This window comes from Rhipicephalus microplus, chromosome 5 (assembly GCF_043290135.1).
Source record: "Rhipicephalus microplus isolate Deutch F79 chromosome 5, USDA_Rmic, whole genome shotgun sequence".
In the NCBI taxonomy this organism is placed as follows: Eukaryota; Metazoa; Arthropoda; class Arachnida; order Ixodida; family Ixodidae; genus Rhipicephalus; species Rhipicephalus microplus.
In genome coordinates, this window is record NC_134704.1 from 173,780,077 (window position 1) to 173,803,132 (window position 23,056).

General features: G+C 46.1%; 26 non-coding genes across 26 annotated transcripts; all 26 read right to left on the reverse strand.

Moving 5' to 3' along the window:
* Positions 1-74, reverse strand: TRNAT-AGU (transfer RNA threonine (anticodon AGU)). The gene has a single exon. It is a non-coding gene; the product is annotated as a tRNA-Thr (tRNA).
* Positions 75-846: 772 nt separating this feature from the next.
* Positions 847-920, reverse strand: TRNAT-AGU (transfer RNA threonine (anticodon AGU)). The gene has a single exon. It is a non-coding gene; the product is annotated as a tRNA-Thr (tRNA).
* Positions 921-1,015: 95 nt separating this feature from the next.
* Positions 1,016-1,089, reverse strand: TRNAT-AGU (transfer RNA threonine (anticodon AGU)). The gene has a single exon. It is a non-coding gene; the product is annotated as a tRNA-Thr (tRNA).
* A 769-nt stretch (positions 1,090-1,858) lies between these two features.
* TRNAT-AGU (transfer RNA threonine (anticodon AGU)) lies at positions 1,859-1,932 on the reverse strand. The gene has a single exon. It is a non-coding gene; the product is annotated as a tRNA-Thr (tRNA).
* A 95-nt stretch (positions 1,933-2,027) lies between these two features.
* TRNAT-AGU (transfer RNA threonine (anticodon AGU)) lies at positions 2,028-2,101 on the reverse strand. Its single transcript has one exon. It is a non-coding gene; the product is annotated as a tRNA-Thr (tRNA).
* A 267-nt stretch (positions 2,102-2,368) lies between these two features.
* TRNAA-AGC (transfer RNA alanine (anticodon AGC)) lies at positions 2,369-2,442 on the reverse strand. The gene has a single exon. It is a non-coding gene; the product is annotated as a tRNA-Ala (tRNA).
* A 949-nt stretch (positions 2,443-3,391) lies between these two features.
* Positions 3,392-3,465, reverse strand: TRNAT-AGU (transfer RNA threonine (anticodon AGU)). Its single transcript has one exon. It is a non-coding gene; the product is annotated as a tRNA-Thr (tRNA).
* Positions 3,466-4,912: 1,447 nt separating this feature from the next.
* TRNAT-AGU (transfer RNA threonine (anticodon AGU)) lies at positions 4,913-4,986 on the reverse strand. The gene has a single exon. It is a non-coding gene; the product is annotated as a tRNA-Thr (tRNA).
* Positions 4,987-5,758: 772 nt separating this feature from the next.
* TRNAT-AGU (transfer RNA threonine (anticodon AGU)) lies at positions 5,759-5,832 on the reverse strand. Its single transcript has one exon. It is a non-coding gene; the product is annotated as a tRNA-Thr (tRNA).
* Positions 5,833-5,927: 95 nt separating this feature from the next.
* On the reverse strand, positions 5,928-6,001 carry TRNAT-AGU (transfer RNA threonine (anticodon AGU)). Its single transcript has one exon. It is a non-coding gene; the product is annotated as a tRNA-Thr (tRNA).
* A 769-nt stretch (positions 6,002-6,770) lies between these two features.
* Positions 6,771-6,844, reverse strand: TRNAT-AGU (transfer RNA threonine (anticodon AGU)). Its single transcript has one exon. It is a non-coding gene; the product is annotated as a tRNA-Thr (tRNA).
* Positions 6,845-6,939: 95 nt separating this feature from the next.
* TRNAT-AGU (transfer RNA threonine (anticodon AGU)) lies at positions 6,940-7,013 on the reverse strand. Its single transcript has one exon. It is a non-coding gene; the product is annotated as a tRNA-Thr (tRNA).
* A 774-nt stretch (positions 7,014-7,787) lies between these two features.
* Positions 7,788-7,861, reverse strand: TRNAT-AGU (transfer RNA threonine (anticodon AGU)). Its single transcript has one exon. It is a non-coding gene; the product is annotated as a tRNA-Thr (tRNA).
* Positions 7,862-8,800: 939 nt separating this feature from the next.
* TRNAT-AGU (transfer RNA threonine (anticodon AGU)) lies at positions 8,801-8,874 on the reverse strand. Its single transcript has one exon. It is a non-coding gene; the product is annotated as a tRNA-Thr (tRNA).
* Positions 8,875-14,856: 5,982 nt separating this feature from the next.
* On the reverse strand, positions 14,857-14,930 carry TRNAT-AGU (transfer RNA threonine (anticodon AGU)). The gene has a single exon. It is a non-coding gene; the product is annotated as a tRNA-Thr (tRNA).
* A 603-nt stretch (positions 14,931-15,533) lies between these two features.
* Positions 15,534-15,607, reverse strand: TRNAT-AGU (transfer RNA threonine (anticodon AGU)). The gene has a single exon. It is a non-coding gene; the product is annotated as a tRNA-Thr (tRNA).
* A 266-nt stretch (positions 15,608-15,873) lies between these two features.
* On the reverse strand, positions 15,874-15,947 carry TRNAA-AGC (transfer RNA alanine (anticodon AGC)). The gene has a single exon. It is a non-coding gene; the product is annotated as a tRNA-Ala (tRNA).
* Positions 15,948-16,381: 434 nt separating this feature from the next.
* On the reverse strand, positions 16,382-16,455 carry TRNAT-AGU (transfer RNA threonine (anticodon AGU)). Its single transcript has one exon. It is a non-coding gene; the product is annotated as a tRNA-Thr (tRNA).
* A 2,105-nt stretch (positions 16,456-18,560) lies between these two features.
* Positions 18,561-18,634, reverse strand: TRNAT-AGU (transfer RNA threonine (anticodon AGU)). Its single transcript has one exon. It is a non-coding gene; the product is annotated as a tRNA-Thr (tRNA).
* Positions 18,635-19,237: 603 nt separating this feature from the next.
* TRNAT-AGU (transfer RNA threonine (anticodon AGU)) lies at positions 19,238-19,311 on the reverse strand. Its single transcript has one exon. It is a non-coding gene; the product is annotated as a tRNA-Thr (tRNA).
* Positions 19,312-19,577: 266 nt separating this feature from the next.
* Positions 19,578-19,651, reverse strand: TRNAA-AGC (transfer RNA alanine (anticodon AGC)). The gene has a single exon. It is a non-coding gene; the product is annotated as a tRNA-Ala (tRNA).
* Positions 19,652-20,420: 769 nt separating this feature from the next.
* Positions 20,421-20,494, reverse strand: TRNAT-AGU (transfer RNA threonine (anticodon AGU)). The gene has a single exon. It is a non-coding gene; the product is annotated as a tRNA-Thr (tRNA).
* A 432-nt stretch (positions 20,495-20,926) lies between these two features.
* Positions 20,927-21,000, reverse strand: TRNAT-AGU (transfer RNA threonine (anticodon AGU)). Its single transcript has one exon. It is a non-coding gene; the product is annotated as a tRNA-Thr (tRNA).
* A 266-nt stretch (positions 21,001-21,266) lies between these two features.
* TRNAT-AGU (transfer RNA threonine (anticodon AGU)) lies at positions 21,267-21,340 on the reverse strand. The gene has a single exon. It is a non-coding gene; the product is annotated as a tRNA-Thr (tRNA).
* A 433-nt stretch (positions 21,341-21,773) lies between these two features.
* On the reverse strand, positions 21,774-21,847 carry TRNAT-AGU (transfer RNA threonine (anticodon AGU)). Its single transcript has one exon. It is a non-coding gene; the product is annotated as a tRNA-Thr (tRNA).
* Positions 21,848-22,786: 939 nt separating this feature from the next.
* Positions 22,787-22,860, reverse strand: TRNAT-AGU (transfer RNA threonine (anticodon AGU)). Its single transcript has one exon. It is a non-coding gene; the product is annotated as a tRNA-Thr (tRNA).
* Positions 22,861-23,056: the final 196 nt, after the last annotated feature.

A 23,056-nucleotide genomic window follows, 5' to 3' on the forward strand; every position in this document is an offset into this window, starting at 1 on the left:
AGGCACCGGTGAGATTCGAACTCATGATGTCCTGTTTACTAGACAGGCGCTTTAACCGACTAAGCCACGGCGCCTGCGCAGCGTCTTGCTCAGGCAGTGACACCATCAGAAGTATTTCGAACTAAACTTCGAAAACAAAAAACTAGAGAGACGTTTGTCTTGACTCTCGAGGCACCGGTGAGATTCGAACTCACGATTTCCTGTTTACTAGACAGGCGCTTTAACTAAAGAAGCATCGGCGCCTGCGCAGCGTCTTGTTCAGGCAGTGACACCATCAGAAGTATTTCGAACTAAACTTCGAAAACAAAAAACTAGAGAGACGTTTGTCTTTACTCTCGAGGCACCGGTGAGATTCGAACTCACGATTTCTTGTTTACTAGGCAGGCGCTTTAACCAACTAAGCCATAGCGCCTGCGCGGCGTCTCGTTGAGGCAGTGACACCATTAGAAGTATTTCGAACTATACTTCGAAAACAAAAAATTACAAAGAAATTTGTCTTGTCTCTCGAGGTACCGGTGAGATTCGAGCTCACTATCTCCTGTTTACTAGACAGGTGAGATAACAAACTAAGACACGGTGACTGCGCAGCATCTTCTTCAGGCAGTGACACCATTAGAAGCATTTTAAATTATACTTCAAAAACAAAAAAACTAGAGAGACGTTAGTCTTCACTCTCGAGGCACCGGTGAGATTCGAACTCACGATCTCCTGTTCACTAGACAGGCGCTTTAACCAAGTAAGCCACCGCGCCTGCACAGCGTCTTGTTAAGGCAGTCACATCATCAGAAGAATTTCGAACTAAACATCGAAAACAAAAAACTAGAGAGACGGTTGCCTTGACTCTCGAGGCACCGGTGAGATTCGAACTCATGATCTCCTGTTTACTAGACAGGCGCTTTAACCAACTAAGCCACGGCGCCTGCGCAGCGTCTTGTTCAGGCTGTGACGCCATCAGAAGTATTTTGAACTAAACTTCGAAAACAAAAACCTCGAGAAAGGTTTGTCTTGACTCTCGAGGCACCGGTGAGATTCGAACTCACGATCTCCTGTTTACTGGACAGGCGCTTTAACCAACTAAGCCACGGCGCCAGCGCAGCGCCTTGTTCGGGCAGTGACACCATCAAAAGTATTTCAAAATAAACTTCGAAAACAAAAAACTGGAGAGACGTTAGTCTGGACACCCGAGGCACCGGTGAGATTCGAACTCACGATTTCCTGTTTACTAGACAGGCGCTTTAACTAACTAAGCCACAGCGCCTGCGCAGCGTCTTGTTCAGGCAGTGACACCATCAGAAGTATTTCGAACTATACTTCGAAAACAAAAAACTAGAGAGACGTTAGTCTTGACTCTCGAGGCACCGGTGAGATTCGAACTCACGATCTCCTGTTTACTAGAAAGGCGCTTTAAATAACCAAGCCACAGCGCCTGCGCAGCGTTTTGTTCAGGCAGTGACACCATCAGGAGTATTTCGAACTAAACTTCGAAAACAAAAGTACTGAAAGTTGGGCGAGTTGGTACTCGATCATGACTTCTTTGCGCAAAGACGTACACGGACACAAGAAAAAGAGGCAAACAACACGGGCGCCCGTGTTGTTTGCCTCTTTTGCTTATGTCTGTGTACGTGTTTGCGCAAAAAAGTCATGAATATTCGGAAACAAAAACTAGAGAGACGTTAGTCTTGACTCTCTAGGCACAGGTGATATTCGAACTCACAATCTCCTGTTTACTAGACAGGCGGTTTAACCAACTAAGCCACGGCGCCTGCGCAGCGTCTTCTTCAGGCAGTGACACCACCAGAAGTATTTCTAACTAAACTTCGAGAACAAAAAGCTAGAGAGACGTTTGTCTTGACTCTCGAGGCACCGGTGAGATTCGAACTCACGATCTCCTGTTTACTAGACAGGCGCTTTAACCAACTAAGCCACGGCACCTGTGCAGCGTCTTGTTCAGGCAGTGACACCATCAGAAGTATTTCGAACTAAACTTCGAAAACAAACAACTAGAGAGACGTTAGTCTTGACTCCCGAGGCACCGGTGAGATTCGAACTCACGATCTCCTGTTTACTAGACAAGCGCTTTAACTAACTAAGCCACGGCGCCTGCGCAGCGTCTTGTTCAGGCAGTGACACCATCTGAAGTATTTCGAACTAAACTTCGAAAACAAAAAACTAGAGAGACGTTTGTCTTGACTCTCGAGGCACCGGTGAGATTCGAACTCACGATCTCCGGTTTACTAGACAGGCGCTTTAACCAAATAAGCCACGGCGCCTACGCAGCGTCTTGTTCAGGCAGTGACACCATTAGAAGTATTTCGAACAATACTTCGAAAACAAAAAAAAACTAGAGAGACGTTAGTCTTGACTCTCGAGGCACCGGTGAGATTTGAACTCACGATCTCCTGTTTGCTAGACAGGCGCTTTAACCAACTAAGACATGGCGCCCGCGCAGCGTCTTGTTCAGGCAGTGACACCATCAGAAGCATTTAGAACTAAACTTCAAAAACAAAAAACTAGACAGACGTTTGTCTTGACTCTCGTGGCACCGGTGAGATTCGAACAAATGATCTCCTGTTTACTAGACATGCGCTTTAACCAACTAAGCCACGGCGCCTGCGCAGCGTCTTGTTCAGGCAGTGACACCATTAGAAGTATTTCGAACTATACTTCGAAAACAAAAAATTACAAAGAAATTTGTCTTGTCTCTCGAGGTACCGGTGAGATTCGAGCTCACGATTTCTTGTTTACTAGGCAGGCACTTTAACCAACTAAGCCTCAACGAGACGCCTGCGCGGCGTCTCGTTGAGGTAGTGACACCATTAGAAGTATTTCGAACTATACTTCGAAAACAAAAAATTACAAAGAAATTTGTCTTGTCTCTCGAGGTACCGGTGAGATTCGAGCTCACTATCTCCTGTTTACTAGACAGGTGAGATAACAAACTAAGACACGGTGACTGCGCAGCATCTTCTTCAGGCAGTGACACCATTCGAAGCATTTTAAATTATACTTCAAAAACAAAAAAAAACTTGAGAGAGGTTTGTCTTGACTCTCGAGGCACCGGTGAGATTCGAACTCACGATCTCCTGTTTACTAGACAGGCGCTTTAACAAGAGAAGCCACGGCGCCTGCGCAGCGTCTTGCTCAGGAAGTGACACCATCAGAAGTATTTCGAACTATACTTCGAAAACAAAAAAACTAGAGAGACGTCAGTCTTGACTCTCGAGGCACCGGTGAGATTCGAACTCACGATCTCCTGTTCACTAGACAGGCGCTTTAACCAATTAAGCCTCCGCGCCTGCGCAGCGTTTTGTTAAGGCAGTCACATCATCAGAAGAATTTCGAACTAAACATCGAAAACAAAAAACTAGAGAGACGGTTGCCTTGACTCTCGAGGCACCGGTGAGATTCGAACTCATGATCTCCTGTTTACTAGACAGGCGCTTTAACCAACTAAGCCACGGCGCCTGCGTAGCGTTTTGTTCAGGCAGTGACACCATCAGAAGTATTTCGAACTAAACTTCGAAAACAAAAGTACTGAAAGTTGGGCGAGTTGGTACTCGATCATAACTTCTTTGCGCAAAGACGTACACGGACACAAGAAAAAGAGGCAAACAACACGGGCGCCCGTGTTGTTTGCCTCTTTTCCTTGTATCCATGTACGTGTTTGCGCAAAAAAGTCATGAATATTCGAAAACAAAAACTAGAGAGACGTTAGTCTTGACTCTCGAGGCACCGGTGATATTCGAACTCACAATCTCCTGTATACTAGACAGGCGGTTTAACCAACTAAGCCACGGCGCCTGCGCAGCGTCTTGTTCAGGCAGTGACACCATCAGAAGTATTTCGAACTAAACTTCGAAAACAAAAGTACTGAAAGTTGGGCGAGTTCGTACTCGATCATGACTTCTTTGCGCAAACACGTACACGGACACAAGGAAAAGAGGCAAACAACATGGGCGCCCGTGTTGTTTGCCTCTTTTCCTTTTGTCCGTGTACGTGTTTGCGCGAAGAAGTCATGAATGTTCGAAAACAAAAAACTAGAGAGACGTTAATTTTGACTCCCGAGGCACCGGTGAGATTCGAACTCAAGATCTCCTGTTTACTAGACAGGCGCTTTACCTAACTAAGCCACGGCGCCTGCGCAGCGTCTTGTTCAGGCAGTGACACCATCAGAAGTATTTCGAACTAAACTTCGAAAACGAAAAAACTAGAGGGACGTTTGTCTTGACTCTCGAGGCACCGGTGAGAATCGAACTCATGATCTCCTGTTTACTAGACCGGCGCTTTAACCAACTAAGCCACGGCGCCTGTGCAGCCTGTTGTTCAGGCAGTGACACCATCAGAAGTATTTCGAACTAAACTTCGAAAACAAAAAATTACAGGGAAATTTGTCTTGTCTCTCGAGGTACTGGTGAGATTCGAGCTCACTATCTCCTGTTTACTAGACAGGTGAGATAACGAACTAAGACACGGTGACTGCGCAGCATCTTCTTCAGGCAGTGATATCATTAAAAGCATTTTAAATTATCCTTCAAAAACAAAAAAACTAGTAAGACGTTCGTCTTGACTCTTGAGGCACAGGTGAGATTCGAACTCACGATCTTCCTCTTACTAGACATGCGCTTTAACCAACTAAGCCACGGCGCCTGCGCAGCGTCTTGTTCAGGCAGTGACACCAACAGAAGTATTTCGAAGTAAACTTCGAAAACAAAAAACTGGAGAGCCGTTTGTCTTGACTCTTGAGGCACCGGTGAGATTCGAACTCACGATCTCTTGTTTACTAGACAGGCGCTTTAACTAACTGAGCCACGGCGCCTGCGCAGCGCCTTGTTCAGTCAGTGACACCATCAGAAGTATTTCGAACTAAACTTCGAAAACAAAAAAACTAGAGAGACGTTTGTCTTGACTCTCGAGGCACCGGTGAGATTCGAACTCATGATGTCCTGTTTACTAGACAGGCGCTTTAACCGACTAAGCCACGGCGCCTGCGCAGCGTCTTGCTCAGGCAGTGACACCATCAGAAGTATTTCGAACTAAACTTCGAAAACAAAAAACTAGAGAGACGTTTGTCTTGACTCTCGAGGCACCGGTGAGATTCGAACTCACGATTTCCTGTTTACTAGACAGGCGCTTTAACTAAAGAAGCATCGGCGCCTGCGCAGCGTCTTGTTCAGGCAGTGACACCATCAGAAGTATTTCGAACTAAACTTCGAAAACAAAAAACTAGAGAGACGTTTGTCTTTACTCTCGAGGCACCGGTGAGATTCGAACTCACGATTTCTTGTTTACTAGGCAGGCGCTTTAACCAACTAAGCCATAGCGCCTGCGCGGCGTCTCGTTGAGGCAGTGACACCATTAGAAGTATTTCGAACTATACTTCGAAAACAAAAAATTACAAAGAAATTTGTCTTGTCTCTCGAGGTACCGGTGAGATTCGAGCTCACTATCTCCTGTTTACTAGACAGGTGAGATAACAAACTAAGACACGGTGACTGCGCAGCATCTTCTTCAGGCAGTGACACCATTAGAAGCATTTTAAATTATACTTCAAAAACAAAAAAACTAGAGAGACGTTAGTCTTCACTCTCGAGGCACCGGTGAGATTCGAACTCACGATCTCCTGTTCACTAGACAGGCGCTTTAACCAAGTAAGCCACCGCGCCTGCACAGCGTCTTGTTAAGGCAGTCACATCATCAGAAGAATTTCGAACTAAACATCGAAAACAAAAAACTAGAGAGACGGTTGCCTTGACTCTCGAGGCACCGGTGAGATTCGAACTCATGATCTCCTGTTTACTAGACAGGCGCTTTAACCAACTAAGCCACGGCGCCTGTGCAGCGTCTTGTTCAGGCTGTGACGCCATCAGAAGTATTTTGAACTAAACTTCGAAAACAAAAACCTCGAGAAAGGTTTGTCTTGACTCTCGAGGCACCGGTGAGATTCGAACTCACGATCTCCTGTTTACTGGACAGGCGCTTTAACCAACTAAGCCACGGCGCCTGCGCAGCGCCTTGTTCGGGCAGTGACACCATCAAAAGTATTTCAAAATAAACTTCGAAAACAAAAAACTGGAGAGACGTTAGTCTGGACACCCGAGGCACCGGTGAGATTCGAACTCACGATTTCCTGTTTACTAGACAGGCGCTTTAACTAACAAAGCCACAGCGCCTGCGCAGCGTCTTGTTCAGGCAGTGACACCATCAGAAGTATTTCGAACTATACTTCGAAAACAAAAAACTAGAGAGACGTTAGTCTTGACTCTCGAGGCACCGGTGAGATTCGAACTCACGATCTCCTGTTTACTAGAAAGGCGCTTTAAATAACCAAGCCACAGCGCCTGCGCAGCGTTTTGTTCAGGCAGTGACACCATCAGGAGTATTTCGAACTAAACTTCGAAAACAAAAGTACTGAAAGTTGGGCGAGTTGGTACTCGATCATGACTTCTTTGCGCAAAGACGTACACGGACACAAGAAAAAGAGGCAAACAACACGGGCGCCCGTGTTGTTTGCCTCTTTTGCTTATGTCTGTGTACGTGTTTGCGCAAAAAAGTCATGAATATTCGGAAACAAAAACTAGAGAGACGTTAGTCTTGACTCTCGAGGCACAGGTGATATTCGAACTCACAATCTCCTGTTTACTAGACAGGCGGTTTAACCAACTAAGCCACGGCGCCTGCGCAGCGTCTTCTTCAGGCAGTGACACCACCAGAAGTATTTCTAACTAAACTTCGAGAACAAAAAGCTAGAGAGACGTTTGTCTTGACTCTCGAGGCACCGGTGAGATTCGAACTCACGATCTCCTGTTTACTAGACAGGCGCTTTAACCAACTAAGCCACGGCACCTGTGCAGCGTCTTGTTCAGGCAGTGACACCATCAGAAGTATTTCGAACTAAACTTCGAAAACAAACAACTAGAGAGACGTTAGTCTTGACTCCCGAGGCACCGGTGAGATTCGAACTCACGATCTCCTGTTTACTAGACAAGCGCTTTAACTAACTAAGCCACGGCGCCTGCGCAGCGTCTTGTTCAGGCAGTGACACCATCTGAAGTATTTCGAACTATACTTCGAAAACAAAAAACTAGAGAGACGTTAGTCTTGACTCTCGAGGCACCGGTGAGATTCGAACTCATAATCTTCTGTTTACTAGACAGGCGCTTTAACCAACTAAGCCACGGCGCCTGCGCAGCCGGTTGTTCAGGCAGTGACACCATCAGAAGTATTTCGAACTAAACTTCGAAAACAAAAAAACTAGAGAGACGTTTGTCTTGACTCTCGAGGCACCGGTGAGACTTGACCTCATGATGTCCTGTTTACTAGACAGGCGCTTTAACCAACTAAGCCACGGCGCCTGCGCAGCGTCTCGTTGAGGCAGTGACACCATTAGAAGTATTCCGAACTATACTTCGAAAACAAAAAATTACAAAGAAATTTGTCTTGTCTCTCGAGGTACCGGTGAGATTCGAGCTCACTATCTCCTGTTTACTAGACAGGTGAGATAACAAACTAAGACACGGTGACTGCGCAGCATCTTCTTTAGGCAGTGACACCATTAGAAGCATTTTAAATTATACTTCAAAAACAAAAAAAACTAGAGAGAGGTTTGTCTTGACTCTCGAGGCACCGGTGAGATTCGAACTCACGATCTCCTGTTTACTAGACAGGCGCTTTAACTAGAGAAGCCACGGCACCTGCGCAGCGTTTTGTTCAGGCAGTGACACCATCAGAAGTATTTGGAACTATACTTCGAAAACAAAAAACTAGAGCGACGTTAGTCTTCACTCTCGAGGCACCGGTGAGATTCGAACTCACGATCTCCTGTTCACTAGACAGGCGCTTTAACCAACTAAGCCACCGCGCCTGCGCAGCGTCTTGTTAAGGCAGTCACATCATCAGAAGAATTTCAAACTAAACATCGAAAACAAAAAACTAGAGAGACGGTTGCCTTGACTCTCGAGGCACCAGTGAGATTCGAACTCATGATCTCCTGTTTACTAGACAGGCGCTTCAACCAACTAAGCCACGGCGCCTGCGCAGCGTCGTGTTCAGGCAGTGACGCCATCAGAAGTATTTTGAACTAAACTTCGAAAACAAAAAACTAGAGAAAGGTTTGTCTTGACTCTCGAGTCACCGGTGAGATTCGAACTCACAATCTCCTGTTTACTGGACAGGCGCTTTAACCAACTAAGCCACGGCGCCTGCGCAGCGCCTTGTTCGGGCAGTGACACCATCAAAAGTTTTTCGAAATAAATTCAGAAAACAAAAAACTGGAGAGACGTTAGTCTGGACTCCCGAGGCACCGGTGAAATTCGAACTCACGATTTCCTGTTTACTAGACAGGCGCTTTAACTAACTAAGCCACAGCGCCTGTGCAGCGTCTTGTTCAGGCAGTGACACCATCAGAAGTATTTCGAACTATACTTCGAAAACAAAAAACTAGAGAGACGTTAGTCTTGACTCTCGAGGCACCGGTGTGATTCGAACTCACGATCTCCTGTTTACTAGAAAGGCGCTTTAACTAACTAAGCCACAGCGCCTGCGCAGCGTTTTGTTCAGGCAGTGACACCATCAGAAGTATTTCGAACTAAACTTCGAAAACAAAAGTACTGAAAGTTGGGCGAGTTGGTACTCGATCATGACTTCTTTGCGCAAAGACGTACACGGACACAATAAAGAGAGGCAAACAACACGGGCGCCCGTGTTGTTTGCCTCTTTTCCTTGTGTCCGTGTACGTGTTTGCGCAAAGAAGTCATGAATGTTCGAAAACAAAAAACTAGAGAGACGGTTGCCTTGACTCTCGAGGCACCGGTGAGATTCGAACTCATGATCTCCTGTTTACTAGACAGGCGCTTTAACCAACTAAGCCACGGCGCCTGCGCAGCGTTTTGTTCAGGCAGTGACACCATCAGAAGTATTTCGAACTAAACTTCGAAAACAAAAGTACTGAAAGTTGGGCGAGTTGGTACTCGATCATGACTTCTTTGCGCAAAGACGTACACGGACACAAGAAAAAGAGGCAAACAACACGGGCGCCCGTGTTGTTTGCCTCTTTTGCTTGTGTCCATGTACGTGTTTGCGCAAAAAAGTCATGAATATTCGAAAACAAAAACTAGAGAGACGTTAGTCTTCACTCTCGAGGCACCGGTGATATTCGAACTCACAATCTCCTGTATACTAGACAGGCGGCTTAACCAACTAAGCCACGGCGCCTGCGCAGCGTCTTGTTCAGGCAGTGACACCATCAGAAGTATTTCGAACTAAACTTCGAAAACAAAAGTACTGAAAGTTGGGCGAGTTCGTACTCGATCATGACTTCTTTGCGCAAACACGTACACGGACACAAGGAAAAGAGGCAAACAACACGGGCGCCCGTGTTGTTTGCCTCTTTTCCTTGTGTCCGTGTACGTGTTTGCGCAAAGAAGTCATGAATGTTCGAAAACAAAAAACTAGATAGACGTTAATCTTGACTCCCGAGGCACCGGTGAGATTCGAACTCACGATTTCTTGTTTACTAGGCAGGCGCTTTAACCAACTGAGCCATAGCGCCTGCGCGGCGTCTCGTTGAGGCAGTGACACCATTAGAACTATTTCGAACTATACTTCGAAAACAAAAAAACTAGAGAGACGTTTGTCTTGACTCTCGGGGCACCGGTGAGATTCGAACTCACGATCTCCGCTTTACTAGACAGGCGCTTGAACCAAATAAGCCACGGCGCCTGCACAGCGTCTTGTTCAGGCAGTCACACCATCAGAAGTCATCATCATCATCAGCCTGACTACGTCCACTGCAGGACAAAGGCCTCTCCCATGTTCCGCCAGTTAACCCGGTCCTGTGCTTGCTGCTTCCAATTTAAACCCGCAAACTTCTTAATCTCATCTGCCCACCTAACCTTCTGTCTCCACTTACCCGCTTCCCTTCTCTGGGAATCCAGTCAGTTACCCTTAATGACCAGCGGTTATCCTGTCTACGCGCTACATGCCCTGCCCATGTCCATTTCTTCTTCTTGATTTCAGCTATGATATCCTTAACCCCCGTTTGTTCCCTAATCCACTCTGCTCTCTTCTTGTCTCTTAAGGTTACACCTACCATTTTTCTTTCCATTGCTCGCTGCGTCGTCCTCAATTTAAGCTGAACCCTCTTTGTAAGTCTCCAGGTTTCTGCTCCGTAACTAAGTATAGGCAAGATACAGCTGTTATATACCTTCCTCTTGAGGGATAGTGGCAATCTACCTGTCATAATTTGAGAGTGCTTGCCGAATGTGCTCCACCTTATTCTTATTCTTCTAGTTACTTCAATCTCGTGGTTCGGCTCTGCGGTTATTACCTGCCCTAAGTAGACATAGTCTTTTACAACTTCAAGTGCACTATTACCTATCTCGAAGCGCTGCTCTTTGCCGAGGTTGTTGTACATTACTTTTGTTTTCTGCGGATTAATTTTAAGACCCACTTTTCTGCTCTCCTTGTCTAACTCCGTAATCATGAGTTGCAATTCGTCCCCCGAGTTACTCAGCAATGCAATGTCATCGGCGAAGCGCAGGTTACTAAGGTATTCTCCATTGACTCTTATCCCTAACTGTTCCCATTCTAGGCTTCTGAAAACCTCCTGTAAGCACGCGGTAAACAGCATTGGGGAAATTGTGTCCCCCTGCCTTACAGCCTTCTTGATTGGTATTCTGTTGCTTTCTCTATGAAGCACTATGGTAGCAGTTGATCCCCTGTAGATTTCTTCCAGAATGTTTATATATACTTCATATACGCCCTGATTCCGCAGTGTTTGCATGACGGCTGATATTTCTACTGAATCAAACGCCTTCTCGTAATCTATGAAGGCTATGTATAGTGGTTGGTTATACTCTGAGCATTTCTCTATTACCTGATTGATAGTATGAATGTGGTCAATTGTTGAGTAGCCTGTTCGAAATCCTGCTTGTTCCTTTGGTTGATTGAATCCTAATGTTTTCTTTACTCTGTTAGCAATTACCTTTGTAAATAGCTTGTATACTACAGAGAGCAAGCTGATCGGCCTGTAATTCTTCAAGTCCTTGTCATCTCCTTTCTTATGTATTAAGATGATGTTAGCGTTCTTCCAAGACTCTGGTACTCTTCCCGCCAGGAGACACCTCGTAAACAGGGTGGCTAGTTTTTCTAACACAATCTGTCCTCCATCTTTCAGCAGATCTGATGTTACCTGATCCTCACCAGCAGCTTTGCCCCTTTGCATGCTCTCCAAAGCTTTTCTGACTTCTTCTATCATTACTGGTGGGGTGTAATCTAGGTTACTGCTAGTTCTTATAGTATTAAGGTCGTGGTTGTCTCGGCTACTGTACAGATCCCTGTAAAACTCCTCAGCTATCTCAACTATCCTATCCATATTGGTAGTTATTTTGCCTTCTTTGTCCCTTAGTGCATACATCCGACTTTTGCCTATCCCAAGTTTCCTCTTCAATGCTTTGACACTTCCTCCGTTTTTGAGAGCGTGTTCAATTCTCTCCATGATGTACCTTCTTACATCGCATACTTTACGTCTATTAATCAACTTCGAAAGCTCTGCCAGTTCTATTTTGTCTGTTGTACTTGACACTTTCATGATTTGACGCTTCTTAATTAGGTTCTTCGTTTCCTGTGCAAGCTTGCCAGTGTCCTGTCTAACTACCCTGCCTCCAACTTCCACTGCACACTCCATAATGATACTCGTCAGATTATCATTCATTGTATCTACGCTAAGGTTGGTTTCCTCACTGAGAGCCGAGTACCTGTTCTGCAGTGACACTCTGAGTTCCTGTACTTTCCCTCTCAGTGCTAGCTGATTGATTGGCTTCTTGCGTATCAAGTTCTGTCGTTCCTTCTTCAAGTCTAGGCGAATTCGAGCCCGTACCATTCTATGGTCACTGCATCTTACCTTGCCAACCACTTCCACATCCTGCACGACTCCTGGGTGTGCAGTCATTATAAAGTCTATTTCGTTCTTATTTTCGCCATTAGGGCTCCTCCATGTCCACTTGCGGTTTTCTCGTTTTCGGTAGAAGGTATTCAAAATCCGTAAATTATTGCGTTCTGCGAATTCTACTAGTAGCTCTCCTCTGGCGTTTCTAGTACCGATGCCATGATCTCCTACTGCCTGGTCTCCAGCCTGCTTCTTCCCTACCTTTGCATTAAAGTCGCCCATCACTATAGTATACTGTGTTTTTACCTTACTCATTGCCGATTCCACGTCTTCATAGAAGCTTTCAACTGAAGCGTCATCATGGCTGGATGTAGGCGCGTAAGCCTGTACTACCTTCATCTTGTATCTTTTATTCAGTTTAATTACGATACCTACCACCCTTTCATTAATGCTATAGTATTCCTCTATGTTGCCAGCTATGTTTCTGTGAATTAGGAACCCCACTCCCAGTTCTCTTCTGTCTGCCAAGCCCCTGTAGCAAAGGACGTGCCCATTCTGTAGCACCGTATAGGCCTCATCTGTCCTCCTAACCTCACTGAGCCCTATTATATCCCATTTAACACCCTCTAGCTCCTCGAATAGTACAGCTAGACTTCCCTCACTAGATAAGGTTCTAGCGTTAAACGTTGCCAAGTTCAGGTTCCAATGGCGGCCTGTCCGGATCCAGAAATTCTTAGCACCCTCTGCTGCGTTGCAGATCTGACCGCCGCCGTGGTCAGTTGCTTCGCAGCTGCTGGGGACTGAGGGCCGTGAGTTATTTGACGTAATCATGTGGGAGGTAGTGGCCAGACACTGCACCAGGGTGGCCAATCCTTCTCTGGTGAGGGAGTGCGTTCTCGGCGGTGTTTGCCGGTGAGGCCGCACCGCAGGCCTCTTAATGCAGTTCCATCAAAACGCGGATTTTTTTTTTAAATCCGGTTGGGAACTGCGCGGTACCGGGATTTGAACCACGGACCTCTTGCATGCGAGGCGGATGCTCTAACCACTACGCCATCGCCGCACTCCATCAGAAGTATTTCGAACTAAACTTCGAAAACAAAAGTACTGAAAGTTGGGCGAGTTCGTACTTGATCATGACTTCTTTGCGCAAACACGTACACGGACACAAGGAAAAGAGGCAAACAACACGGGCGCCCGTGTTGTTTGCCTCTTTTCCTTGTGTCCGTGTACGTGTTTGCGCAAAGAAGTCATGAATGTTCGAAAACAAAAAACTAGAGAGACGTTAGTCTTGACTCCCGAGGCACCGGTGAGATTCGAACTCACGATCTCCTGTTTACTAGACAGGCGCTTTAACTAACCAAGCCACAGCGCCTGCACAGCGTCTTGTGCAGGCAGTGACACCATCAGAAGTATTTCGAACTATACTTCGAAAACAAAAAACTAGAGAGACGTTAGCCTTGACTCTCGAGGCACCGGTGAGATTCGAACTCACGATCTCCTGTTTACTAGACAGGACTAAGCCACGGTGCCTGCGCAGCATTTTGTTCAGGCAGTGACACCATCAGAAGTATTTCGAACTAAACTTCGAAAACAAAAGTACTGAAAGTTGGGCGAGTTGGTACTCGATCATGAATCCTTTGCGCAAAGACGTACACGGACACAACGAAAAGAGGCAAACAACGCGGGCGCCCGTGTTGTTTGCCTCTTTTCCTTGTGTCCGTGTACGTGTTTGCGCAAAAAAGTCATGAATGTTCGAAAACAAAAAACTAGAGAGACGTCAGTCTTGACTCCCGAGGCACCAGTGAGATTCGACCTCACGATCTCCTGTTTACCAGACAGGCGCTTTAACTAACTAAGCCACGGCGTCTGCAGCGTCTTGTTCAGGCAGTGACACCATCAGAAGTATTTCGAACTATACTTCGAAAACAAAAAACTAGAGAGACGTTAGTCTTGACTCTCGAGGCACCGGTGAGATTCGAACTCATAATCTTTTGTTTACTAGACAGGCGCTTTAACGAACTAAGCCACGGCGCCTGCGCAGCGCCTTGTTCGGGCAGTGACACCATCAAAAGTATTTCGAAATAAACTTAGAAAACAAAAAACTGGACAGACGTTAGTCTGGACTCCCGAGGCACCGGTGAGATTCGAACTCACGATTTCCTGTTTACTAGACAGGCGCTTTAACTAACTAAGCCACAGCGCCTGCGCAGCGTCTTGTTCAGGCAGTGACACCATCAGAAGCATTTCGAGCTATACTTCGAAAACAAAAAACTAGAGAGACGTTAGTCTTGACTCTCGAGGCACCGGTGAGATTCGAACTCATGATCTCCTGTTTACTAGAAAGGCGCTTTAACTAACTAAGCCACAGCGCCTGCGCAGCGTTTTGTTCAGGCAGTGACACCATCAGAAGTATTTCGAACTAAACTTCGAAAACAAAAGTACTGAAAGTTGGTCGAGTTGGTACTCGATCATGACTTCTTTGTGCAAAGACGTACACAGACACAATAAAAAAGAGGCAAACAACACGGGCGCCCGTGTTGTTTGCCTCTTTTGCTTGTGTCCATGTACGTATTTGCGCAAAAAAGTCATGAATATTCGAAAACAAAAACTAGAGAGACGTTAGTCTTGACTCTCGAGGCACCGGTGAGATTCGAACTCATGATCTCCTGTTTACTAGAAAGGCGCTTTAACCAACTAAGCCACGGCGCCTGCGCAGCGTCCTGTTCAGGCAGTGACACCATCAGAAGTATTTCGAACTAAACTTCGAAAACAAAAGTACTGAAAGTTGGGCGAGTTGGTACTCGATCATGACTTCTTTGTGCAAAGACGTACACGGACACAAGGAAAAGAGGCAAACAACACGGGCGCCCGTGTTGTTTGCCTGTTTTCCTTGTGTTCGTGTACGTGTTTGCGCAAAGAAGTCATGAATGTTCGAAAACAAAAAACTAGAGAGACGTTAGTCTTGACTCCCGAGGCACCGGTGAGATTCGAACTCACGATCTCCTGTTTACTAGACAGGCGCTTTACCTAACTAAGCCACGGCGCCTGCGCAGCGTCTTGTTCAGGCAGTGACACCATCAGAAGTATTTCGAACTAAACTTCGAAAACAAAAAACTAGAGAGACGTTTGTCTTGACTCTCGAGGCACCGGTGAGATTCGAACTCATGATCTCCTGTTTACTAGACCGGCGCTTTAACCAACTAAGCCACGGCGCCTGCGCAGCCTGTTGGTCAGGCAGTGACACCATCAGAAGTATTTCGAACTAAACTTCGAAAACAAAAAATTACAGAGAAATTTGTCTTGTCTCTCGAGGTACTGGTGAGATTCGAGCTCACTATCTCCTGTTTACTAGACAGGTGAGATAACGAACTAAGACACGGTGACTGCGCAGCATCTTCTTCAGGCAGTGATATCATTAAAAGCATTTTAAATTATACTTCAAAAACAATAAAACTAGTAAGACGTTTGTCTTGACTCTAGAGGCACAGGTGAGATTCGAACTCACGATCTTCCTCTTACTAGACAGGCGCTTTAACTAACTAAGCCACAGCGCCTGCGCCGCATCTTGTTCAGGCAGTGACACCATCAGAATTATTTCGAACTAAACTTCGAAAACAAAAAACTAGAGAGACGTTTGTCTTGACTCTCGAGGCACCGGTGAGATTCGAACTCATGATCTCCTGTTTACTAGACAGGCGCTTTAACCATCTAAGCCACGGCGCCTCCGCAGCGTCTTGTTCAGGCAGTGACACCATCAGAAGTATTTCGAACTAAACTTCGAAAACAAAAAACTAGAGAGACGTTTGTCTTGACTCTCGAGGCACCGGTGAGATTCGAACTCACGATCTCCGGTTTACTAGACAGGCGCTTTAACCAAATAAGCCACGGCGCCTGCGCAGCGTCTTGTTCAGGCAGTGACACCATTAGAAGTATTTCGAACAATACTTCGAAAACAAAAAAAACTAGAGAGACGTTAGTCTTTACTCTCGAGGCACCGGTGAGATTCGAACTCACGATCTCCTGTTTGCTGGACAGGCGCTTTAGCCAACTAAGCCACGGCGCCCGCGCAGCGTCTTGTTCAGGCAGTGACACCATCAGAAGCATTTAGAACTCAACTTCAAAAACAAAAAACTAGACAGACGTTTGTCTTGACTCTCGTGGCACCGGTGAGATTCGAACAAATGATCTCCTGTTTACTAGACATGTGCTTTAACCAACTAAGCCACGGTGCCTGCGCAGCGTCTTGTTCAGGGAGTGACACAAACAGAAGTATTTCGAAGTAAACTTCGAAAACAAAAAACTCGAGAGCCGTTTGTCTTGACTCTCGAGGCACCGGTGAGATTCGAACTCACGATCTCTTGTTTACTAGACAGGCGCTTTAACTAACTGAGCCACGGCGCCTGCGCAGCGCCTTGTTCAGTCAGTGACACCATCAGAAGTATTTCGAACTAAACTTCGAAAACAAAAAAACTAGAGAGACGTTTGTCTTGACTCTCGAGGCACCGGTGAGATTCGAACTCACGATGTCCTGTTTACTAGACAGGCGCTTTAACCAACTAAGCCACGGCGCCTGCGCAGCGTCTTGCTCAGGCAGTGACACCATCAGAAGTATTTCGAACTAAACTTCGAAAACAAAAAACTAGAGAGACGTTTGTCTTGACTCTCGAGGCACCGGTGAGATTCGAACTCACGATTTCCTGTTTACTAGACAGGCGCTTTAACTAACTAAGCCACAGCGCCTGCGCAGCGTCTTGTTCAGGCAGTGACACCATCAGAAGTATTTCGAACTATACTTCGAAAACAAAAAACTAGAGAGACGTTAGTCTTGACTCTCGAGGCACCGGTGAGATTCGAACTCACGATCTCCTGTTTACTAGAAAGGCGCTTTAAATAACCAAGCCACAGCGCCTGCGCAGCGTTTTGTTCAGGCAGTGACACCATCAGGAGTATTTCGAACTAAACTTCGAAAACAAAAGTACTGAAAGTTGGGCGAGTTGGTACTCGATCATGACTTCTTTGCGCAAAGACGTACACGGACACAAGAAAAAGAGGCAAACAACACGGGCGCCCGTGTTGTTTGCCTCTTTTGCTTATGTCTGTGTACGTGTTTGCGCAAAAAAGTCATGAATATTCGGAAACAAAAACTAGAGAGACGTTAGTCTTGACTCTCGAGGCACCGGTGAGATTCGAACTCACGATCTCCTGTTTACTAGACAGGACTAAGCCACGGTGCCTGCGCAGCATTTTGTTCAGGCAGTGACACCATCAGAAGTATTTCGAACTAAACTTCGAAAACAAAAGTACTGAAAGTTGGGCGAGTTGGTACTCGATCATGAATCCTTTGCGCAAAGACGTACACGGACACAACGAAAAGAGGCAAACAACGCGGGCGCCCGTGTTGTTTGCCTCTTTTCCTTGTGTCCGTGTACGTGTTTGCGCAAAAAAGTCATGAATGTTCGAAAACAAAAAACTAGAGAGACGTCAGTCTTGACTCCCGAGGCACCAGTGAGATTCGACCTCACGATCTCCTGTTTACCAGACAGGCGCTTTAACTAACTAAGCCACGGCGTCTGCAGCGTCTTGTTCAGGCAGTGACACCATCAGAAGTATTTCGAACTATACTTCGAAAACAAAAAACTAGAGAGACGTTAGTCTTGACTCTCGAGGCACCGGTGAGATTCGAACTCATAATCTTTTGTTTACTAGACAGGCGCTTTAACCAACTAAGCCACGGCGCCTGCGCAGCGCCTTGTTCGGGCAGTGACACCATCAAAAGTATTTCGAAATAAACTTAGAAAACAAAAAACTGGAGAGACGTTAGTCTGGACTCCCGAGGCACCGGTGAGATTCGAACTCACGATTTCCTGTTTACTAGACAGGCGCTTTAACTAACTAAGCCACAGCGCCTGCGCAGCGTCTTGTTCAGGCAGTGACACCATCAGAAGCATTTCGAGCTATACTTCGAAAACAAAAAACTAGAGAGACGTTAGTCTTGACTCTCGAGGCACCGGTGAGATTCGAACTCATGATCTCCTGTTTACTAGAAAGGCGCTTTAACTAACTAAGCCACAGCGCCTGCGCAGCGTTTTGTTCAGGCAGTGACACCATCAGAAGTATTTCGAACTAAACTTCGAAAACAAAAGTACTGAAAGTTGGTCGAGTTGGTACTCGATCATGACTTCTTTGTGCAAAGACGTACACAGACACAATAAAAAAGAGGCAAACAACACGGGCGCCCGTGTTGTTTGCCTCTTTTGCTTGTGTCCATGTACGTATTTGCGCAAAAAAGTCATGAATATTCGAAAACAAAAACTAGAGAGACGTTAGTCTTGACTCTCGAGGCACCGGTGAGATTCGAACTCATGATCTCCTGTTTACTAGAAAGGCGCTTTAACCAACTAAGCCACGGCGCCTGCGCAGCGTCCTGTTCAGGCAGTGACACCATCAGAAGTATTTCGAACTAAACTTCGAAAACAAAAGTACTGAAAGTTGGGCGAGTTGGTACTCGATCATGACTTCTTTGTGCAAAGACGTACACGGACACAAGGAAAAGAGGCAAACAACACGGGCGCCCGTGTTGTTTGCCTGTTTTCCTTGTGTTCGTGTACGTGTTTGCGCAAAGAAGTCATGAATGTTCGAAAACAAAAAACTAGAGAGACGTTAGTCTTGACTCCCGAGGCACCGGTGAGATTCGAACTCACGATCTCCTGTTTACTAGACAGGCGCTTTACCTAACTAAGCCACGGCGCCTGCGCAGCGTCTTGTTCAGGCAGTGACACCATCAGAAGTATTTCGAACTAAACTTCGAAAACAAAAAACTAGAGAGACGTTTGTCTTGACTCTCGAGGCACCGGTGAGATTCGAACTCATGATCTCCTGTTTACTAGACCGGCGCTTTAACCAACTAAGCCACGGCGCCTGCGCAGCCTGTTGGTCAGGCAGTGACACCATCAGAAGTATTTCGAACTAAACTTCGAAAACAAAAAATTACAGAGAAATTTGTCTTGTCTCTCGAGGTACTGGTGAGATTCGAGCTCACTATCTCCTGTTTACTAGACAGGTGAGATAACGAACTAAGACACGGTGACTGCGCAGCATCTTCTTCAGGCAGTGATATCATTAAAAGCATTTTAAATTATACTTCAAAAACAATAAAACTAGTAAGACGTTTGTCTTGACTCTAGAGGCACAGGTGAGATTCGAACTCACGATCTTCCTCTTACTAGACAGGCGCTTTAACTAACTAAGCCACAGCGCCTGCGCCGCATCTTGTTCAGGCAGTGACACCATCAGAATTATTTCGAACTAAACTTCGAAAACAAAAAACTAGAGAGACGTTTGTCTTGACTCTCGAGGCACCGGTGAGATTCGAACTCATGATCTCCTGTTTACTAGACAGGCGCTTTAACCATCTAAGCCACGGCGCCTCCGCAGCGTCTTGTTCAGGCAGTGACACCATCAGAAGTATTTCGAACTGAACTTCGAAAACAAAAAACTAGAGAGACGTTTGTCTTGACTCTCGAGGCACCGGTGAGATTCGAACTCACGATCTCCGGTTTACTAGACAGGCGCTTTAACCAAATAAGCCACGGCGCCTGCGCAGCGTCTTGTTCAGGCAGTGACACCATTAGAAGTATTTCGAACAATACTTCGAAAACAAAAAAAACTAGAGAGACGTTAGTCTTTACTCTCGAGGCACCGGTGAGATTCGAACTCACGATCTCCTGTTTGCTGGACAGGCGCTTTAGCCAACTAAGCCACGGCGCCCGCGCAGCGTCTTGTTCAGGCAGTGACACCATCAGAAGCATTTAGAACTCAACTTCAAAAACAAAAAACTAGACAGACGTTTGTCTTGACTCTCGTGGCACCGGTGAGATTCGAACAAATGATCTCCTGTTTACTAGACATGTGCTTTAACCAACTAAGCCACGGTGCCTGCGCAGCGTCTTGTTCAGGGAGTGACACAAACAGAAGTATTTCGAAGTAAACTTCGAAAACAAAAAACTCGAGAGCCGTTTGTCTTGACTCTCGAGGCACCGGTGAGATTCGAACTCACGATCTCTTGTTTACTAGACAGGCGCTTTAACTAACTAAGCCACAGCGCCTGCGCAGCGTCTTGTTCAGGCAGTGACACCATCAGAAGTATTTCGAACTATACTTCGAAAACAAAAAACTAGAGAGACGTTAGTCTTGACTCTCGAGGCACCGGTGAGATTCGAACTCACGATCTCCTGTTTACTAGAAAGGCGCTTTAAATAACCAAGCCACAGCGCCTGCGCAGCGTTTTGTTCAGGCAGTGACACCATCAGGAGTATTTCGAACTAAACTTCGAAAACAAAAGTACTGAAAGTTGGGCGAGTTGGTACTCGATCATGACTTCTTTGCGCAAAGACGTACACGGACACAAGAAAAAGAGGCAAACAACACGGGCGCCCGTGTTGTTTGCCTCTTTTGCTTATGTCTGTGTACGTGTTTGCGCAAAAAAGTCATGAATATTCGGAAACAAAAACTAGAGAGACGTTAGTCTTGACTCCCGAGGCACCGGTGAGATTCGAACTCACGATCCCCTGTTTACTAGACAGGCGCTTTAACTAACTAAGCCACAGCGCCTGCGCAGCGTCTTGTTCAGGCAGTGACACCATCAGAAGTATTTCGAACTATACTTCGAAAACAAAAAACTAGAGAGACGTTAGTCTTGACTCTCGGGGCACCGGTGAGATTAGAACTCACGACCTTCGGTTTACTAGACAGGCGCTTGAACCAAATAAGCCACGGCGCCTGCGCAGCGTCTTGTTCAGGCAGTGACACCATCAGAAGTATTTCGAACTAAACTTCGAAAACAAAAGTACTGAAAGTTGGGCGAGTTCGTACTCGATCATGACTTCTTTGCGCAAACACGTACACGGACACAAGGAAAAGAGGCAAACAACACGGGCGCCCGTGTTGTTTGCCTCTTTTCCTTGTGTTCGTGTACGTGTTTGCGCAAAGAAGTCATGAATGTTCGAAAACAAAAAACTAGAGAGACGTTAGTCTTGACTCCCGAGGCACCGGTGAGATTCGAACTCACGATCCCCTGTTTACTAGACAGGCGCTTTAACTAACTAAGCCACAGCGCCTGCACAGCGTCTTGTTCAGGCAGTGACACCATCAGAAGTATTTCGAACTATACTTCGAAAACAAAAAACTAGAGAGACGTTAGTCTTGACTCTCGAGGCACCGGTGAGATTCGAACTCATAATCTTCTGTTTACTAGACAGGCGCTTTAACCAACTAAGCCACGGCGCCTGCGCAGCCTGTTGTTCAGGCAGTGACACCATCAGAAGTATTTCGAACTAAACTTCGAAAACAAAAAAAACTAGAGAGACGTTTGTCTTGACTCTCGAGGCACCGGTGAGACTTGAACTCATGATGTCCTGTTTACTAGACAGGCGCTTTAACCAACTAAGCCACGGCGCCTGCGCAGCGTCTCGTTGAGGCAGTGACACCATTAGAAGTATTCCGAACTATACTTCGAAAACAAAAAATTACAAAGAAATTTGTCTTGTCTCTCGAGGTACCGGTGAGATTCGAGCTCACTATCTCCTGTTTACTAGACAGGTGAGATAACAAACTAAGACACGGTGACTGCGCAGCATCTTCTTTAGGCAGTGACACCATTAGAAGCATTTTAAATTATACTTCAAAAACAAAAAGCTAGAGAGAGGTTTGTCTTGACTCTCGAGGCACCGGTGAGATTCGAACTCACGATCTCCTGTTTACTAGACAGGCGCTTTAACTAGAGAAGCCACGGCACCTGCGCAGCGTTTTGTTCAGGCAGTGACACCATCAGAAGTATTTGGAACTATACTTCGAAAACAAAAAACTAGAGCGACGTTAGTCTTCACTCTCGAGGCACCGGTGAGATTCGAACTCACGATCTCCTGTTCACTAGACAGGCGCTTTAACCAACTAAGCCACCGCGCCTGCGCAGCGTCTTGTTAAGGCAGTCACATCATCAGAAGAATTTCAAACTAAACATCGAAAACAAAAAACTAGAGAGACGGTTGCCTTGACTCTCGAGGCACCAGTGAGATTCGAACTCATGATCTCCTGTTTACTAGACAGGCGCTTCAACCAACTAAGCCACGGCGCCTGCGCAGCGTCGTGTTCAGGCAGTGACGCCATCAGAAGTATTTTGAACTAAACTTCGAAAACAAAAAACTAGAGAAAGGTTTGTCTTGACTCTCGAGTCACCGGTGAGATTCGAACTCACAATCTCCTGTTTACTGGACAGGCGCTTTAACCAACTAAGCCACGGCGCCTGCGCAGCGCCTTGTTCGGGCAGTGACACCATCAAAAGTTTTTCGAAATAAATTCAGAAAACAAAAAACTGGAGAGACGTTAGTCTGGACTCCCGAGGCACCGGTGAAATTCGAACTCACGATTTCCTGTTTACTAGACAGGCGCTTTAACTAACTAAGCCACAGCGCCTGTGCAGCGTCTTGTTCAGGCAGTGACACCATCAGAAGTATTTCGAACTATACTTCGAAAACAAAAAACTAGAGAGACGTTAGTCTTGACTCTCGAGGCACCGGTGTGATTCGAACTCACGATCTCCTGTTTACTAGAAAGGCGCTTTAACTAACTAAGCCACAGCGCCTGCGCAGCGTTTTGTTCAGGCAGTGACACCATCAGAAGTATTTCGAACTAAACTTCGAAAACAAAAGTACTGAAAGTTGGGCGAGTTGGTACTCGATCATGACTTCTTTGCGCAAAGACGTACACGGACACAATAAAGAGAGGCAAACAACACGGGCGCCCGTGTTGTTTGCCTCTTTTCCTTGTGTCCGTGTACGTGTTTGCGCAAAGAAGTCATGAATGTTCGAAAACAAAAAACTAGAGAGACGGTTGCCTTGACTCTCGAGGCACCGGTGAGATTCGAACTCATGATCTCCTGTTTACTAGACAGGCACTTTAACCAACTAAGCCACGGCGCCTGCGCAGCGTTTTGTTCAGGCAGTGACACCATCAGAAGTATTTCGAACTAAACTTCGAAAACAAAAGTACTGAAAGTTGGGCGAGTTGGTACTCGATCATGACTTCTTTGCGCAAAGACGTACACGGACACAAGAAAAAGAGGCAAACAACACGGGCGCCCGTGTTGTTTGCCTCTTTTGCTTGTGTCCATGTACG